General features: G+C 40.9%; 1 protein-coding gene and 1 pseudogene across 5 annotated transcripts in view; one reads left to right on the forward strand and one right to left on the reverse strand.

Moving 5' to 3' along the window:
• Positions 1 to 16,540, forward strand: part of GPKOW (G-patch domain and KOW motifs) — a 49,346-nt gene extending 32,806 nt beyond the window's left edge. For 3 of the 5 annotated variants that reach the window (XM_060292416.2, XM_060292415.2, XM_030846646.3), the window contains one exon: positions 2,395 to 3,081. The gene's annotated coding sequence lies outside the window, so the exon portion shown is untranslated. Of the gene's footprint in view, positions 1 to 2,394; positions 3,082 to 16,522 lie in introns of those variants that run through there. The other 2 variants (XM_060292413.1, XM_060292412.1) reach the window with 2 other exon arrangements.
• LOC115847161 (cytochrome c oxidase subunit NDUFA4 pseudogene) lies at positions 11,418 to 11,766 on the reverse strand (annotated as a pseudogene).
• Positions 16,541 to 17,048: the final 508 nt, after the last annotated feature.

A 17,048-nucleotide genomic window follows, 5' to 3' on the forward strand; every position in this document is an offset into this window, starting at 1 on the left:
CTAACTGGTGTGAGGTGATACCTCACTGTAGTTCTGATTTGCATTTCTCTAATGATTAGTGATGTTGAGCAGCTTTTCATGTGCTTCTTGGCCATGTGTATGTCTTCTTTGGAGAAATGTCTATTTAGGTCTTCTGCCCATTTTTGGACTGGGTTGTTTGTTTCTTTAATATTGACCTGCATGAGCTGTTTATATATTTTGGAGATTAATCCTTTGTCCATTGATTCGTTTGCAAATATTTTCTCCCATTCTGAGGGTTGTCTTTTGGTCTTGTTTATGGTTTCCTTTGCTGTGCAAAAGCTTTTAAGTTTCATTAGGTCCCATTTGTTTATTTTTGTTTTTATTTCCATTACTCTAGGAGGTGGATCAAAAAAGATCTTGCTGTGATTTATGTCAAAGAGTGTTCTTTCTATGTTTTCCTCTAAGAATTTCATAGTGTCCCATCTTACACTTAGGTCTAGAATCCATTTTGAGTTGATTTTTGTGTACGGTGTTAGGGAGTGTTCTACTTTCATTCTTTTACATGTAGCTGTCCAGTTTTCCCCACACCACTTATTGAAGAGGCTGTCTTTCTCCATTGTATATCCTTGCCTACTTTGTCATAGATTAGTTGACCATAGGTGCGTGGGTTTATCTCTGGGCTTTCTATCTTGTTCCATGGATCTATGTTTCTGTTTTTGTGCCAGTACCATGTTGTCTTGATTACTGTAGCTTTGTAGTATAGTCTGAAGTCAGGGAGTCTGATTCCTCCAGCTCCTTTTTTTCGCTCAAGACTGCTTTGGCTCTTCAGAGTCTTTTGTGTCTCCATACAAATTTTAAGATTTTTTGTTCTAGTTCTGTAAAAAATGCCAGTGGTAGTTTGATCGGGATTGTATAGAATCTGTAGATTGCTTTGGGTGGTATAGTCATTTTCACAATATTCATTCTTCTAATCCAAGAACATGGTGTATCTCTCCATCTGTTGGTATCATCTTTAATTTCTTTCATCAGTGTCTTATACTTTTCTGCATACAGGTCTTTTGTCTCCCTAGGTAGGTTTATTCCTAGGTATTTTATTCTTTTTGTTGCAATGGTAAATGGGAGTGTTTCCTTAATTTCTCTTTCAAATTTTGCATCATTAGTGTATAGGAATGCAAGAGATTTCTGTGCATTAATTTTGTATCCTGCAACTTTACCAAATTCATTGATTAGCTCCAGTAGTTTTCTGGTGGCATTTTTAGGATTCTTTATGTATAGCATCATATCATCTGCAAACAGTGACAGTTTTACTTCTTTTCCAATTTGTATGCCTTTTATTTCCTTTTCTTTTCTGACTGCCGTGGCTAGGACTTCCAAAACTATGTTGAAAAATAGTGGTGAGAGTGGACATCCTTGTCTTGTTCCTGATCTTAGAGGAAATGCTTTCAGTTTTTCACCATTGAGAATGATGTTTGCTGTGGGTTTTTCATATACGGCCTTTATTATGTTTAGTTAGGTTCCCTCTATGCCCACTTTCTGGAGAGTTTTTCTCATAAATGGGTGTTGAATTTTGTCAAAAGCTTTTTCTGCATCTATGGAGATGATCATATGGTTTTATTCTTCAGTTTGTTAATATGGTGTATCACATTGATTGATTTGTGTATATTGAAGAATCCTTGCATCCCTGGGATAAATCCCACTTGATCATGGTGTATGATCCTTTTAATGTGTTGTTGGATTCTGTTTGCTAGTATTTTGTTAAGGACTTTTGCATCTATATTCATCAGTGATATTGTTCTGTAATTTTCTTTTCTTGTAGTATCTTTGCCTGGTTTTGGTATCAGGGTGATGGTGGCCTCATAGAATGAGTTTGGGAGTGTTCCTTCCTCTGCACTTTTTTGGAAGAGTTTGAGAAGGATAGGTGTTAGCTCTTCTCTAAATGTTTGATAGAATTCACCTGTGAAGCCATCTGGTCCTGGACTTTTGTTCATTGGAAGATTTTTAATCACAGTTTCAATTTCATTACTTGTGATTAGGCTGCTCGTATTTTATATTTCTTCCTGGTTTAGTCTTGGAAGGTTATACCTTTCTAAGAATTTGTCCATTTCTTCCATGTAGTCGATTTTATTGGCATAGAGTTGCTTGTAGTAGTCTCTTAGGATGCTTTGTATTTCTGCGGTGTCTGTTGTAACTTCCCCTTTTTCATTTCTAATTTTATTGATTTGAGTCCTCTCCCTCTTTTTCTTGATGAGTCTGGCTAATGGCTTATCAATTTAGTTTATCTTCTCAAAGAACCAGCTTTTAGTTTTACTGATCTTTGCTACTGTTTTCTTTGGTTCTATTTCATTTATTTCTGCTCTGATCTTTATGATTTCTTTCCTTCTGCTAACTTTGGTTTTTTTTGTTTTTGTTTTTGTTTTTGTTTTTGTTTTGCAGTACGCAGGCCTCTCACTGTTGTGGCCTCTCCTGTTGCAGAGCAGAGGCTTCAGACGCGCAGGCTTAGCGACCATGGCTCACGGGCCCAGCCACTCCGCCGAATGTGGGATCTTCCCGGACCGGGGCACGAACCCGTGTCCCCTGCATCGGCAGGCGGACTCTCAACCACTACGCCACCAGGGAAGCCCCTAACTTTGGGTTTTGTTTGTTTTTCTTTCTCCAGTTCCTTTAGTTGTAAGGTTAGATTGTTTATTTGAGATTTTTCTTGTTTCTTGAGGTAGGCTTGTATAGCTATAAACTTCCCTCTTAGAACTGCTTTTGCTGCATCCCGTAGGTTTTGGATTGTCGTGTTTTCATTGTCATTTGTCTCTAGGTATTTTTCGATTTCCTCTTTGATTTCTTCAGTGATCTCTTGGTTATTTAGTAACGTATTGTTTAGCCTCCATGTGTTTCTGTTTTTTACGTTTTTTTCCCCTGTAATTCATTTCTAATCTCATAGGGTTGTGGTCAGAAAAGATGCTTGATATGATTTCAGTTTTCTTAAATTTACTGAGGCTTGATTTGTGACCCAAGATGTGATCTATCCTGGAGGATGTTCTGTGCGCACTTGAGAAGAAAATGTAATCTGCTGTTTTTGGATGGAATGTACTATAAATATCAATTAAATCTATCTGGTCTATTGTGTCATTTAAAGCTTCTGTTTCCTTATTTATTTTCATTTTGGATGATCTGTCTATTGGTGTAAATGAGGTGTTAAAATCCCCCACTATTATTTTTGTTTTTATTTTTTTGCGGTACGCGGGCCTCTCACTGTTGTGGCCTCTCCCGTTGTGGAGCACAGGCTCCGGACGCGCAGGCTCAGTGGCCATGGCTCACGGGCCTAGTCGCTCCGCGGCATGTGGGATCTTCCCGGACCGGGGCATGAACCCGTGTCCCCTGCAACCATCTTAACCATTTTAAAGTGTACAGTTAAGTGGCATTAAATATATTCACACTGTTGTATAACCATCATCACCATCCATCTCCAGACCTTTTCATCTTGCAAAATTGAAATTCTGTACCCATTAAACAATTACTCCCCATTCTTTCCTCTCCCCAACCCCTGGCAACTATCTGTGTCTTCTTGAGTGAGCTCTGGTAATTTGTGTCTTTCAAGGAATTTGTACATTTCAATGAAGTTGTGGAATTTATTGGCATAAAGTTGTTTATAATATTCCTTTAACCGTTTTAGTATCTGTAGAATCTGTAGTGATGTCACCTCTCATTTCTGATATTGGTAAGTTGTGTCTTCTCCCTTTTTTTTTCTTGTAAGTCTTCACGTTTATCAGTTTTGTTGATCTCAGTCAACCGCTTTTGATTTCACTGATTTTCTCCATTGTTTTTCTGTTTTCTATTTTTATTGATTTCCACTTTGATCTTTATTATTTCCTTTCTTCTGCTTACCTTAGGTTTACTTTGCTCTTCTTTTTCTAGTTTCTTATGGTGGAAGCTGAGATAATAGATTTTAGACCTTTCTTATTTAGTTCTTTCTTCTTTTCTAATATAAGCAGGCATTTAATGCAATAAATTCACCCCCGAATACTGCTTTAGTGGCATTGACAAATACTAATATGTTGAGTTTTCATTTTCATTCAGTTCAAAATGTTTTCTAATTTCCATTCTGACTTCTTTGATCCATGAATTATTTTGAAGTGTGTTACTTAGTTTCCAAATATTTGGAGATATTCCAGAGATCTTCCTGTTATTAATTTCTAATTCAGTTCCATTGTGGCCAGAGAAAACAATTTGTATAACCTGAATCCTTTTGCATTTACTGAGATTAATTTTATGGCCCAGAAAATGGTCTATCTTGGTAATACAGGGAAACTGCTTCATGCTGGTGCCTTGACCTTGCATAGATCCTCATAGTTCCTGTAGGTAATGCTTAACCACAGCTGATCTATCTAGATCTTGGCAGAAGCCTTGTGATCCTCCCAGAACATGAGAGCATGGGAAGCTTGTGAAGAACTGCTACAAGGCCATTTCCCACTCACTTTTTTATTTTCATGGGAAGCTGTCATGAGAGATTCTTATCACCTCCCAAATTCTGAGGAGATATGAGGATTTCTGTCTGAACCTTAGGGTACAGCTGCAGGGTATACAAATGCTTACCTGCAGCATGAAATCAGCTCCTCAGCAATAGGGTGTTCCACCACTTGTGTTGCAGCCATCTGGACCCTTTTGTTTCAGTATCATCCTGTGGTACAAAGGATATGGGGAACTGCTGTTGAGCCCCTCTAGTGAATTTTCATTTCAGTTATTTCATATTTATTTTCTTTATATTATTTTCATATTCTATTATTTTTTTATTTACTTTTATCATATTCAACTATTTTAACTCCTGAATTTGTTTTTTTTTTACTTTCTATCTTTTTGTTGATATTCTCTATTTGGTGAGACATCGTTATTATACTTCCCTTTAGTTCTTTAGATATGGTTTCCTTTAGTTCTTTGAGCATATTTATGCTAGTGATTTAAAATCTTTGTCTAAGCTGCGTGTAAATCAGTGAAGTCAGAACACTCCCTCACACGATATACAAAAATGAACTCAAAATGGCTTAAAGGCTTAAATATAAGACATGACACCATAAGACTCCTAGAAGAACACAGGCAAAAGATTCTCTGACATAAATCATAGCAATGTTTTCTTAGGTCAGTCTCCCAAGGCAATAGAAACAAAAGCAAAAATAAACAAATGAGGCCTAATCAAACTTATACACTTTTACACAGCAAAGGAAACCATGAACAAAACAAAAACACAACCTAGGGACTGGGAGAAAATATTTGCAAATGATGCTGAAACTGTGCAACTCAGATTGGGACTTGAACACACATGCCAGGACTCGAACCCAGCCAAAACCCCGACTGGCACTTGAACCCACGTTTTTTTAACTGAGATCACACACCTGGTCTCAGGACATAATGAAGCTGAGGTTCTTGATGTCTCATCACAGAAAGAATTCAGTGAGAGACAAAGTAGGTAAGAAGTGGATTTATTTAGAGAGAAACACACTCCACAGAATGTGGGTCATCTGAGAAGGCGAGAGCAGCACCAGGGTATGGGGTTGTCAGTTTTTATAAGGGTGGGTAATTTCATAGGCTAATGAGTGGGAAGAGTATTCCAGCTATTTTGGGGAAGGGGTGGGGATTTCCAGAAATAGGGCCACCGCCCACTTTTTGACCTTTATGGTCAGCCTTGGAACTGTCATGTCACCTGTGGGTGTGTCATTTAGCTTGCTGGTGTGTTACAATGAGCAGAAAATGAGGTTCAAGGTCTAGTGGAAGCCATCTTGGACCTATTTGGTTCTAATCAGTTTATGTTGTGTCCTTGGGCTATATCATTCTTTTTTTTTTTTTTGCAGTACGCGGGCCTCTCACTGTTGTGGCCCCTCCTGTTGCGGAGCACAGGCTCCGGAAGCACAGGCTCAGCGGCCATGGCTCACGGGCCCAGCCGCTCCGCGGCATGTGGGATCTTCCCGGACTGGGGCATGAGCCCGTGTCCCCTGCATCGACAGGCGGACTCTCAACCACTGCGCCACCAGGGAAGCCCTATATCATTCTTTTAAAGGTTGTGCCCTGCCCCCTTCCCTCCTGTTTCATTCTCCTCTCAGAGATTTTACTCCCATATTCTTACGGGAAGCAGAGGGGCAATGGTCCATCTTCTGTAACTGCTTCGAGGCTGAGTAGGGGTGTCGACCCTACCTGTCAGGGAGTAAAAACATCTCTGGATGCCTGATCTAGGGGCCCCAGGGGCAAGACAGCTACTTGTTTTAAGTCAGTGTGGGCTGGAATCCTCACATAGCCATCATCTTGATGTGGAACTGTTGTAACTGCTTCCATAGCCTTCCTATGAATCTCCTTGATGATGAAGCACGTTTTGGAACAGCATCAGAGTACAAAAATAACTATCTATAAATGACAAAAGAATTAAAAGGCATGGTTAAACATCTGATTACAGTGTAATCGGTAAAGAAACTTGGTTACAATAACCAGAATTACGAATGATTGCATTTCACTTAACATACCAAATAACCCTAGTTAAATATTTCTCTTTGAGATACTTCAGGGGCCCTCTACAGAATCCCAAAATTAGCTGGAAATCAAAAGAACTTTAATGAAAATTTGATATTTGGGAAGTTTGTCAAAAAGTTTTAAAACACTTGGTAAAATAAGATCATAGGTCACTGTGAGACAATACTTATTCTGTAATCAAAGTGAAAATAAAAGATTTCAAAGACAAATACAACACAGATCATTTAAAAGGTAAAGAAACTTAATATCTGTTATCAAAGGCAGTTCAACATTTTACGAAAACCTGTCCTCTTGGGACTTCGCTGGTGGTGCAGTGGTATCTGCCTGCCAGTGCAGGGGACACGGGTTCGATCCCTGGTCCAGGAAGATCCCACATGCCGTGGAGCAACTAAGTCCGTGCGCCCCAACTACTGAGCCTGTGCTCTAGAGCCCACAAGCCACAACTACTGAGCCCGTGTGCCACAACTACTGAAGCCTGCGTCCCTAGAGCCCGTGCTCCACAACAAAGAGAAGCCACCACAATGAGAAGCCCGTGCACCGCATCCAAGAGCAGCCCTTGCTTGCCACAACTAGAGAAAGCTCACACACAGCAATGAAGACCCAACACAGCCAAAAATAAATAAATAAATAAGCAAATTTATTTTAAAAAAAAAAGAAAAAGAAAACCTGTCCTCTTAAAAGAGAGAAAAGCCACATTCAAGTCTTGCACCAGCTTACTTTTAAAATTCATTTACTCAATTAAATTTATTCTAAACTTAGTCAATCCTGACTGTGCACAAAACACTTTTCTCACAGTCCACTTTCCACAAACTTTTCATTACTTTCTGTAACCATCACTTTATTTTTTTGCAACCAGAAACAACCATCTGGGTTCAAGTAGCAATCTGAGTTGCATGGTTTCAATGCAACCAACAAAGGCTTAATTTCCAAAATATACAAACAGCTCATACAACTCAATAACAACAACAAAAAAAACAACTGATCAAAAAATGAGCAGAAGACCTAAATAGACATTTCTCCAAAGAAGACATACAGATGGCCAATAGGCATATGAAAAGATGCTCAATGTTGCTAATTATTAGAGAAATGCAAATCAAAACTACAATGAGGTATCACCTCACACCAGTCAAAATGGCCATCATTAAAAAGTCTACAAATAATATATACTGGAGAGGGTGTGGAGAAAAGGGAACCCTCCAACACTGTTGGTGGGAATGTAAATTGGTGCAGCCAGTATGGAAAACAGTATGGAGGTTCCTTTAAAAATTAAAAATAGAGTTACCATATGATTCAGCAATACCACTCCTGGGCATATATCTGGAGAAAACTCTAATTCAAAAAGATACAGGACTTCCCTGGTGGTGCAGTGGTTAAGAATCTGCCTGCTAATGCAGGGGACATGGGTTTGATCCCCGGTCCAGGAAGATCCCACATGCCATGGAGCAACTAAGCCCATGCACCACAACTACTCAGCCTGCACTCTAGAGCCTGTGAGCCACAACTACTGAGCCCACATGCCACAACTACTGAAGCCCACACACCTAGAGCCCGTGCTCCGCAACAAGAGAAGCCACTTCAATGAGAAGCCCGTGCACCACAACTCAGAATAGCCCTCGCTCGCTGCAGGTAGAGAAAGCCCACGTGCAGCAATGAAGACCCAATGCAGCCAGAAAAGAAAAAAAAGATACATGCACCCCAATGTTCATGCAGCACTATTTACAATAGCCAAGACATGGAAACAAGTTAAATGTCCATTGACAGATGAATGGATAAAGAAAATGTGGTATATATATACAATGGAATATTACTCAGCCATAAAAAGGAGTGAAAATAATGCCATTTACAGCAACATGGATGGACCTAGAGCTTATCATACTAAGTGAAGGAAGTCAGACAGAGAAAGGCAAATACCATGTGATATCACTTATATGTGAAATCTAAAATATGATATAAATGAACTTATTTACAAAACAGTAACAGACTCACAGACATAGAAAACAAATTTATGGTTAACACAGAGGAAAGGGGATGGGGGAGGGATAAATTAGGAGTTTGGGATTAGCAGATATATATATATATATATATATATTCAGGAATTCCCTGGTAGTCCAGTGGTTGGGACTCTGTGCTTCCACTGCAGGGGGTACGGGTTTGACACCTGGTCAGGGAGCTAAGATCCTGCATGCCACGAGGCATGGCCAGAAAAAAAAAAGAGAGAGAGAATATGTATATTCTTAATCACTTATACTGTACACCAGAAACTAACACAACATTGTAAATCAACTATACTTCAAAAAAACCCTAAAATCTTTGTCTAGTACATCCAATGTTTGGGCTTCCTTAGGGATAGTTTCTATTTAGTGCTTTTTTTTGCCCTGTGTATGGTTCATACTTTCTATTTTCATTGCAATTTTAAAATCTGGATATTTTAAATAATGCAGCAGCTCTGGAATTCAGATTCTCTCCACCCCAGGCTTTATTGTTGCTGCTGTCTGTTTAGTGACTTTTCTGAACTAGTTTTATAGTCTGTATTCTTTGATATGTGTGGTCACCAAAGTCTCTGCTTCATTAACTTAGTGGTCAGCTAATGGTTAGAGAGAGATTTCTTCAAATCCTTTGAACCAATAAGTCTTCAACCTTTGCCTAGGGTTTCTCTGTGTGTGTTGGAGCATGCTTGAACACTCCAGCAAGGTAGTTTACAACTCTGCCTTAGCAGAGTTCTCCACAGAGCTTCAAGATCACCCAGAGGTGGAAATAATGCCATCTGCAGCAACATGGATGGACCTAGAGATTATCATACTAAGCGAAGTAAGTCAGACAGAGAAAGACAAATATACAATATTGCTTATATGTGGAATCTAATTTAAAATTATACAAATGAATTTATTTACAAAACAGAAACAGACTCACAGATCTTGAAATCAAACTTATGGTGACCAAAGGGAAAACGTGGGGGGAAATGATAAATTAGGAGATTGGGATTAACATACACACACTACTATATATAAAATACATAACAAATAAGGACCTACTGTAGGGCTTCCCTGGTGGCGCAGTGGTTGAGAATCTGCCTGCCAATGCAGGGGACACGGGTTTGAGCCCTGGTCCGGGAAGATCCCACATGACACGGAGCAACTAAGCCGGTGCACAACAACTACTGAGCCTGTGCTCTAGAGCCCGCACGCCACAACTACTGAGCCCACGAGCCACAAATACTGAAGCCCACGCACCTAGAGCCTGTGCTCTGCAACAAGAGAAGCCATCGCAATGAGAAGCCTGTGCACTGCAACAAAGAGTAGCCCCTGCTCCCCGCAACTAGAGAAAGCCCACGCGCAGCAATGAAGACCCCACGCAGCCAAAAATAAATTTTAAAAAAGACCTACTGTATAGCACAGGGAACTCTACTCAGTACTCTGTAATGGCCTATATGGGAAAAGAATCTTAAAAAGAGTGGATATATGTATATGTATAACTGATTCACTCTGCTGTACACCTGAAACTAACACAACACTGTAAATCAACTATACTCCGATTAAAAAAAAAAAATCACCCAGAGTTGAAAGCTTAGGGCCTTCTCAGTTCTTTCCTTGGCATGCTTGTAGCCCTGCACTTGCACATGCATATGGCCTTCCAGACTCCCAGAAGTATGTCAGAGCTTTTCAAGGTCCCTCTGGATATCTTATTCCCAGTTTTTCATGATTTTTGGTCAACTTGTTTTCTCCAGCTGTTATCACCACCTCGGGCAACTGTGATGTTAAACAGTTTTCACCAGTTATTTTTTAAAAGGCTATTTGACCTGAGAGAGCTCTGAATCAGGTCAAATAAAGACAAGCCCTATAAGTGAAGGTTTCCAGGGAACTGCTATACAGGTCAAGAATGACAATTTTATGGGCCTCACACCCATTAGAATGGTTACTATAAAAAAAAAAGAAAGAAAAGAAGTGTTGGTTGGGATGTGGAGAAAATTAGAACCTTTGCACACTACTGGTAGGAATATAAAATGGTGCAGCTGCTACGGAAAACAGTTCCCCCCAAAATTAAAAAAACGATTACCATATGATCCAGCAATTCCACTTCTGGACAAATATCCAAATTAATTGAAAGCACAGTATCAAAGAGATTTTGCACACCCATGTTCATAGCAGCATTATTCCCAATAGCCAAAAGGTGGAAGCAATCCAAGTGTCCATCGATAAATGAATTGATAAGCAAAACGTGGTATATTCATACAATAGAATATTATTCAGCCTTTAAAGGGAAGGAAATTCTGACACATGCTTCAACACGGATGAACCTTGAGGATGTTATGCTAAGTGAAATAAGCCAGTCATAAGAAAACAAATACTGTATGATTCCACTTATATGATATATCTAAAGGAGTCAAATTGGGACTTCGCTGGTGGTCCAGTGGTTAAGAATTGGTCTTGCAATGCAGGGGACACCGGTTCAATCCCTGGTCAGGGAACTAAGATCCCACATGCCACGGGGCAACTAAGCCTGTGCACCACAACTAGAGAGCCCGCGTGCTGCAACTACAGAGCCCACATGCTCTGAAGCCCATGTGCCATAACTAGAGAGAAGCCCGTGCGCTGCAACGAAAGATCCCGCGTGCCTCAACTAAGACCCAATATAGCCAATAAAGGAGTCAAATTCATAGAAACGTAAAGTAGAAAGGTGGTTGCCAGGGGCTGGGGGAGGGGGAAATGGGGAGATGTTTAATGGGTCTAGAGTTTCAGGGTTTTTTTTCAAGTTTCAGACTATTTATTAAGCAGTGTAAACCCCAACACAATACACCAACATGATTTCGTGCGTTTATTTATTTATTTTTTACTTTTTGGCCGTACCACGCAGCACGTGGGATCTTAGTTCCCCAACCAGGGATCGAACCGGCGCCCCCTGCAGTGGAAGTGCCAAGTCTTAACCTCTGGACCACGAGGGAAGTCCCTGATTTCGTGCATTTAGAGGGGAAATGTTTCCTGGTTAAGTGGAAAATTGTGCAGATGGCTTCTGGAAGACCTTCATTCTAAGCAGCTTTATAATGAAACATTTCATTTAGAAGTCTGGACCTTCTTTCTTCAATTTGCTGTAATCTACATTCACTGAGTAGAACTTGTACTGATCATTGGGACCCAGTTTTTTCCAGGGTGCTGGGTTACTCTTTCTGTCCCAACTGACATCTGGATTGAACAATGCCTGGCGCAAGACATACAGTGTTGCTCCAGTACCTCCCGCTTCAATAAATATGAAGAGGGGGATCAAGCTAAGATGCTTCTTGGCCTGACCGATGATTAGGCGGAGCATGGTTGTGACAGAAGCCTCGAGTCCAGACGGAGAGAACAATAAACTTGCAAGACCCAGGACTAAACAGTCTCTGCGCCGAGCAGAGTTTCAGTTTTGCAAGATGAAAAAGTTCTGGAGATCTGTTTCACAACAATGTGAATATTCTTAACATTCCTGAACTGTACATTCAAAAATGGTTAAGGTGGTAAATTTTATGTTATGTATACTTTGTTACAATTAAAAGTACATGGACACCTACTATGTGCCTGGCATTCTGGTTCATCTTTGTACACCCAGTGCCTGTATATCATGAATACTCCTCATCTTCCCTCTCAGCAACTTTTTAAATTTATTTATTTATTTTTGGCTGCGTTGGGTCTTCGTTGCAGCGAGTGGAGGCTGCTCTTCGTTGTGGTGCGCAGGCTTCTCATTGCGGTGGCTTCTCTTGTTGAGGAGCACGGGCTCTAGGCACGCGGGCTTCAGTAGTCGTGGCTCGCGGGGTCTAGAGCACAGGCTCCATAGTTATGTCACACGGGCTTAGTTGCTCCGCGGCCTGTGGAATCTTCCTGGACCAGGGCTCGAACCCATGTCCCTTGCATTGGCAGGCAGGTTCTTAACCACTGCGCCACCAGGGAATTCCTCCCTGTCAGCACCATTTGACTCCCTTCTTGAAATGCCTTTTCTCTTGACTTCCAGAAATCCTTTCTTGGTTCTGTTCCTGTCTCACTGGCTGCTCCTACTCAATCTTTTGCCAGTTCCTCCTCTTTCCCCTGATCTTTGTACCTTGGAAATGCTTCAGGGCTTAGGCTTCTAACCTCCCCCCACCCACTTTCACTCCCTAGGTGATCTCCTCTGTCTCCTGACTTTAAATGACTTTGATATACCGATGCCTCCTAAATTTGTTATCTCCAGCCTGTACCTCACTCCTGACCTTCAGTTATATCCAATCACCTACCCAACATCTCTATATGATATTTCATAAGCATTTCAGAGTTCACAAAAATAATACAAAACTCCCAATTCCCCCTCTTAATCTGTTCCTCCAGCTGACTCTCAGCTTAACTAAAACCTTCAGAGTCATTCTTAAGTCCTATCATCCACACACCCTATATCTAACCCATCAACATATCCCTGCAGCTCTACCTTCAAAATAATTCCAGAATACATCTTATCTCCTCCACTTCCCAGTGTCCAAACCACCAAAAACCATTGTCTGATTTACTGAAATAGCCTCCTAACTGCCCTCCTTGCTTTACCTTCTCCTGCTCCCTGCCTTAGTCCACACACAGAAGCCAGTGCTATTTTGAAAAGGCAAGTCTGGTCGTGTCTCTCTCCTGTGCTCCAAACCCTCCAAATGGCTCCCTATCCCACTCAGAATAGTAGCCAAAGCATTTTTTTATGAATTGTACATTTATTTGGTTCAACAACATTTTCTTGAGCATCTACTAAGTATTAGGTTTGATGAGGGGCACTGGGGATATATAACATCTGCCCTTGGAGAAGTCTCAAGCATAGCAAGTCAACTCTGTACCTTGTAACATTGTGGGGGGTGCAGAGCACCATGGGGGAGGAATTTTTAATCCAACTTTTATATTAGTAAAGACTCTCAAGAAAGTATAATGCAAAAACTAAGCCTTCAGGAATTGGTACAAGTTATCCAGAGGATGTGGCCAAGGGATAGTAGGGAACAACAGAGGGATGTGAGAAAGTTACTCAGGTTTGGGAAACCACATGTTCACAATTAGCCAAAGCATTTTAATGGCCTACAAGGCCCTGCATATTCTGCCCCCACTCCACCCCTCTGTGACTCATCTGCTCAAGCTGCACTGATATCCTTGTTCCTTCTGCTGAGAATGCTCTTCCCCCAAATTTCCACAGGGTTCATTCCCTCACTCCCTTCAGGTTTCTGCTCCAATGTCACCTTATCACAGAAGTTTCTTTGATCATCCAAATAATATACAACTTCCTACTCTTACCTCAACCCTTCCTGTCTCCTAATCCATCTTATCTCTAATTTATATATAAATATAAATATATGTATATTGATTCATTCATCACCTTTCTCCTCCAAGGACATTGCTCTGTTTACTGTTTGATCCCCCAAATTTAGTACAGTGTGCCTGGTGTGTTGGAGGCACTCAATATATTTTGGATAAATGAATGAATGAATGTTCAATAATTAGTTGTTAAATGAAGGAGATTAGTATGCTACTTTTCAAGACATCAGAGCAAATCTTAACCAATTTCTCAATCTACAAACAAACCATTTTCCAGGATGCATTAGAGAAAATTAATTCATTGAGCCACATCCACAAAAGAAGTTGAAATGTTCCAAGGAGCAATTCTAATACTAAAGTTGACCCAACCGGGTCTGAGCAGAGCCATGCTTAACTTCAAGATTTATGTTTTGAGAAAGATTTTTACTGAGACATAGATACTTACAACTCATTCCCACAAATCTGGAACGCCTAAACGTTCATCCAAGTTTGGATTTCTTCCACAGGTTACTCAGTCATTAGATCTTGGTCCTTTTCAATCCTGACACCCTTCCTCATGACAACTTTGTATGACAGGCATGTGCATCATTCTTCATTCTCTGGTGACTGTCCTATTGATATACAGCATTAAGTAAATAACCAACTTCCTGCCGTTTTGCTGTATGTTATATATAAAAGAGAGTAAATCCTAAGAGGATCACAAGGAAAAACTTTTTTTCTATTTCCTTAATTTTGTATCTATATGGGATGATGGATGTTCACTAAACTTATTGTGATAATCATTTCATGGTGTATGTAAGTCAAGTCATTACGCTGTACACTTCAAACTTATACAGTGCTGTAAGTTGATTATATCTCAATAAAATTGGAAGAAAAAATAAACAAAAAAGATTTTCTCTGTATCATTGGTTTGGAGCAGTTTTATAACAATGTGCCTTTGTTTGTTTGTTTTTAGGCCACAGCACGTGGCTTGTGGGATTTTAGTTCCCCAACCCGGGCCCTCGGCAGTGAGAGCACAGAGTCCTAACCACTTGATGGCCAGGGAATTCCCACAATGTGCCTTTGTGTAGTATTTTTCATCTACCTTTTGCTGATGTTCATTGAACTTCTTGGATCTGTGAGTTTATATCTTTCATTAATTTTGGAAAGTTCAGAACTTTACTTCTTCACGTACTTTTTCTGTCCCCCTTCCTCTCCTTTGGGGATTCTATTTCCTGCATATTAGGCCACATGAAATTGTCCCACAGCTCATTTATGCTTTTTTCTATTTTCATTTTTTGGGGATTCTTTTTTCCTATGTTCCATTTTCTTAGTTTCTACTGCTATGATTTAAACTACTGATGTTTTTCTTCTGCAATGTCTAGTCATTAATTCCATCTGGTGTATTTTTCATCTTTAGGATTTCATTGTGGGTACTTATATATATTCCATGTCTCTGCTCAACTTTTTTAACATATGCAGTGTAGCTTTAATAACTTTTTTAGCATCATTGTCCCCTAATTCTAACATCTGTGTCCATTCTGTGTTAGTTTCCATTGATTGATCATTATGGTTCATGTTTTCCTGCTTAAAAAAAACCAACACTCTTTTATTGAGATATAGTTCACATGCCACACAATACACCATTTAAAGTGTACAGTTAGGACTTCCCTCGTGGCGCAGTGGTTAAGAATCTGCCTGCCAATGCAGGGGACATGGGTTCGATCCCTGGTCCAGGAAGATCCCACGTGCCATGGAGCAACTAAGCCCGTGTGCCACAACTACTGAGTCCAAGCTCTAGAGCCCACGTGCCACAACTACTGAGCCCACGTGCCACAACTACTGAAGCCCACGCACCTAGAGCCCATGCTCCACAACAAGAGAAGCCACCGCAATGAGAAGCCCATGCACCACGACGAAATGCAGCCCTCACTCGCTGCAGCTAGAGAAAACCCGCGCACATCAACAAAGACCCAATGCAGCCCAAAATAAAATAAATTCATTAAAAAAATAAAGTGTACAGTTAAATGTTTATTTTTAGTATACTTACAGAGTTCTGCAACCATTACCACACTCAGTTTCAGAACATTTTCAACACCCCAAAAAGCAATCCCATACCCCTTAGCAGTCATTGCCTTTTTTTCCCCAGTTACCTTCCTCCCCCACCCCACCAGACCTACTAATCTACTTTGTCTCTATGGACTTGCCTATTCTGGACATTGTCTATAAATGGGATCATACAATATGCGGTCCTTTGTGACTGGCTCCTTTCACTTGACATACGTTTTTCAAGGTTATTCCATATTGTGGTATGTACCTCTTGCTTCTTTTCATGCCTAATCATCTTTGTTTGGATAACAGACATTGTGAATTTTACCTTAGGTGCTAGGGTTTTATTATTAGTATTCCTATAAATCTTCCTGATCTTTGTACTGAGATAGTTAAGTTACTTGGAAACAATTTGATCTTTCAGGGTCTTCCTTCTATGATTTGTTAATTGGGTCTGCACTGGTACTTAGTCCAGGGCTAATTATTCCCCACAACCTTCCTGTGTATTCTATGCCCTGTGAATTATGTTCTTCCAATTGACCCATGTGCCAGGCCTAGTTCTAATCCAGTTGGATGGTTCTTTCCCTGGACTTGGGTAGTTTCTTCATATGCATGCACTTATCAGTACTCTGCTGAATATTCAAGGGGGACTCTTTGCAGATCTCTTTGGTTCTCTCTCTGTGAAGCTCTCTCCTGATATTCTGTCCTTCGAACTCTAACTGTCCTTGTCTCTCTGGATTATTTTAATTTAGGGAGGCCACCAGGCTCTACCTTCTACACTTTCTGTGCCACAGCATGAAAACTCTCCAAGTCCTCCCCACAGATACACCAGAAATACATCTACACGTGGAAAAACTCCTACAGAACACCTACTGAAGGCTGGCAGAAGACCTCAGACCTCCCAAAAGGCAAGAAACCCCCCACGTACCTGGGTAGGGCAAAAGGAAAAAATAAACAGAGACAAAAGGATAGGGACGGGTCCTGCACCAGCGGGAGGGAGCTGTGAAGGAGGAAAAGTGTCCACACACTAGGAATCCCCTTCGTGGGCGGAGACTGCGGGTGGCAGAGGGGGGGAGCTTCGGAGCCAAGCAACCGGGGTGCAGAGGGCAAAGCGGAGAGATTCCAGCACAGAGGATCAGGGCCGACCGCCACTCACTAGCCGAGAGACTTGTCTGCTCACCCGCCGGGGCGGGTGGGGCTGGGAGCTGAGGCTCGGGCTTCAGTCGGAGCGCCAGGAGAGGACTGGGGTTGGCGGCATGAACACAGCCTGCAGGGCGT

This window comes from Globicephala melas, chromosome X, assembly GCF_963455315.2.
Source record: "Globicephala melas chromosome X, mGloMel1.2, whole genome shotgun sequence".
Lineage (NCBI taxonomy): Eukaryota > Metazoa > Chordata > Mammalia > Artiodactyla > Delphinidae > Globicephala > Globicephala melas.